The following is a 2721-nucleotide window of genomic DNA, read 5'->3' as shown; positions in this document are numbered from 1 at the left end:
CACCAGTTGAACCTGGGATTCGAACCTGTGACCCTGCAATCACCATCAGCACTGTAGGCAGGTTGCCTAACCACTGGGCTATGGAGGCTCCCAAAGATTATGCTAAGCAGAGAGACTTTTCTCAAAGTATATTCTGTGTATTTAGTATTGATGTTGAACTTTATCAAAATCAATTACAATAATAATAATAATAAACACAGTGCAACATGCAACTAAGTATACAACCATCATCCACATGCCCATTTACTCTAAGCCATATGGAAGCATTTCTGAGGAACTCAATGGGTAACCACATGGCCATTTATGTATTGAGACTGTTAGCACTATCAGGTGGAAAATGACAAATACTACAAACACCAGTTGAACTTGGCATTTGAACCTGTGACCCTGCAATCACCATCTGCACTGTAGGCGGGTTGCCTAACCACTGGGCTATGGAGCCTCCCAAAAATTATGTTAAGCAGAGAGACTTTTCTCAAAGTATATTCTGTGTATTTAGTATTGATGTTGAACTTTATCAAAATCAATTATAATAATAATAATAATAATAAACACAGTGCAACATGCAACTAAGTATACAACCATCATCCACATGCCCATTTACTCTAAGCCATATGGAAGCATTTCTAAGGTACTCACTGGGTAACCACATGGCCATTTATGTATTGAGACTGTTAGCACTATCAAGTGGAAAATGACAAATACTACAAACACCAGTTGAACCTGGGATTTGAACCTGTGACCCTGCAATCACCATCTGCACTGTAGGCGGGTTGCCTAACCACTGGGATAGGGAGGCTCCCAAAGATTATGCTAAGCAGAGAGACTTTTCTCAAAGTATATTCTGTGTATTTAGTATTGATGTAGAACTTTAACAAAATCAATTAAAATAATAATAATAAACACAGTGAAACATCCAACCATCATCCACACGCACATTTATTCTAAGCCGTATGGAAGCATTTCCAAGGTACTCACTGGGGAACCACATGGCCATTTATGTATTGAGACTGTTAGCACTATCAGGTGGAAAATGACAAATACTACAAACACCAGTTGAACCTGGGATTCGAACCTGTGACCCTGCAATCACCATCTGCACTGTAGGCGGGTTGCCTAACCACTGGGTTATGGAGGCTCCCAAAGATTATGCTAAGCAGAGAGACTTTTCTCAAAGTATATTCTGTGTATTTAGTATTGATGTAGAACTTTAACAAAATCAATTAAAATAATAATAATAAACACAGTGCAACATCCAACCATCATCCACACGCACATTTATTCTAAGCCGTATGGAAGCATTTCCAAGGTACTCACTGGGGAACCACATGGCCATTTATGTATTGAGACTGTTAGCACTATCAGGTGGAAAATGATAAATACTACAAACACCAGTTGAACCTGGGATTTGAACCTGTGACCCTGCAAACACCATCTGCACTGTAGGCAGGTTGCCTAACCACTGGGCTATGGAGCCTTCCAAAGATTATGCTAAGCAGAGAGACTTTTCTCAAAGTATATTCTGTGTATTTAGTATTGATGTTGAACTTTATCAAAATCAATTACAATAATAATAATAATAAACAGTGCAACATGCAACTAAGTATACAACCATCATCCACATGCCCATTTACTCTAAGCCATATGGAAGCATTTCTAAGGTACTCACTGGGTAACCACATGGCCATTTATGTATTGAGACTGTTAGCACTATCAAGTGGAAAATGACAAATACTACAAACACCAGTTGAACCTGGGATTTGAACCTGTGACCCTGCAATCACCATCGGCACTGTAGGCAGATTGCCTAACCACTGGGCTACGGAGCCTTCCGTAGATTATGCTAAGCAGAGAGACTTTTCTCAAAGTATATTCTGTGTATTTAGTATTGATGTTGAACTTTATCAAAATCAATTACAATAATAATAATAAACAGTGCAACATGCAACTAAGTATACAACCATCATCCACATGCCCATTTACTCTAAGCCATATGGAAGCATTTCTAAGGTACTCACTGGGTAACCACATGACCATTTATGTATTGAGACTGTTAGCACTATCAGGTGGAAAATGACAAATACTACAAACACCAGTTGAACCTGGAATTCGAACCTGTGACCCTGCAATTACCATCTGCACTGTAGGCGGGTTGCCTAACCACTGGGCTATGGAGGCTCCCAAAGATTATGCTAAGCAGAGAGACTTTTCTCAAAGTATATTCTGTGTATTTAGTATTGATGTAGAACTTTAACAAAATCAATTAAAATAATAATAATAAACACAGTGCAACATCCAACCATCATCCACACGCACATTTATTCTAAGCCGTATGGAAGCATTTCCAAGGTACTCACTGGGGAACCACATGGCCATTTATGTATTGAGACTGTTAGCACTATCAGGTGGAAAATGACAAATATTACAAACACCAGTTGAACCTGGGATTCGAACCTGTGACCCTGCAATCACCATCAGCACTGTAGGCAGGTTGCCTAACCACTGGGCTATGGAATCTCCCAAAAATTATGCTAAGCAGAGAGACTTTTCTCAAAGTATATTCTGTGTATTTAGTATTGATGTTGAACTTTATCAAAATCAATTACAATAATAATAATAATAAACACAGTGCAACATGCAACTAAGTATACAACCATCATCCACATGCCCATTTACTCTAAGCCATATGGAAGCATTTCTGAGGAACTCAATGGGTAACCA

This window comes from Pseudophryne corroboree, chromosome 10, assembly GCF_028390025.1.
Source record: "Pseudophryne corroboree isolate aPseCor3 chromosome 10, aPseCor3.hap2, whole genome shotgun sequence".
Lineage (NCBI taxonomy): Eukaryota > Metazoa > Chordata > Amphibia > Anura > Myobatrachidae > Pseudophryne > Pseudophryne corroboree.
Note: the sequence above shows the minus strand (reverse complement) of the source record.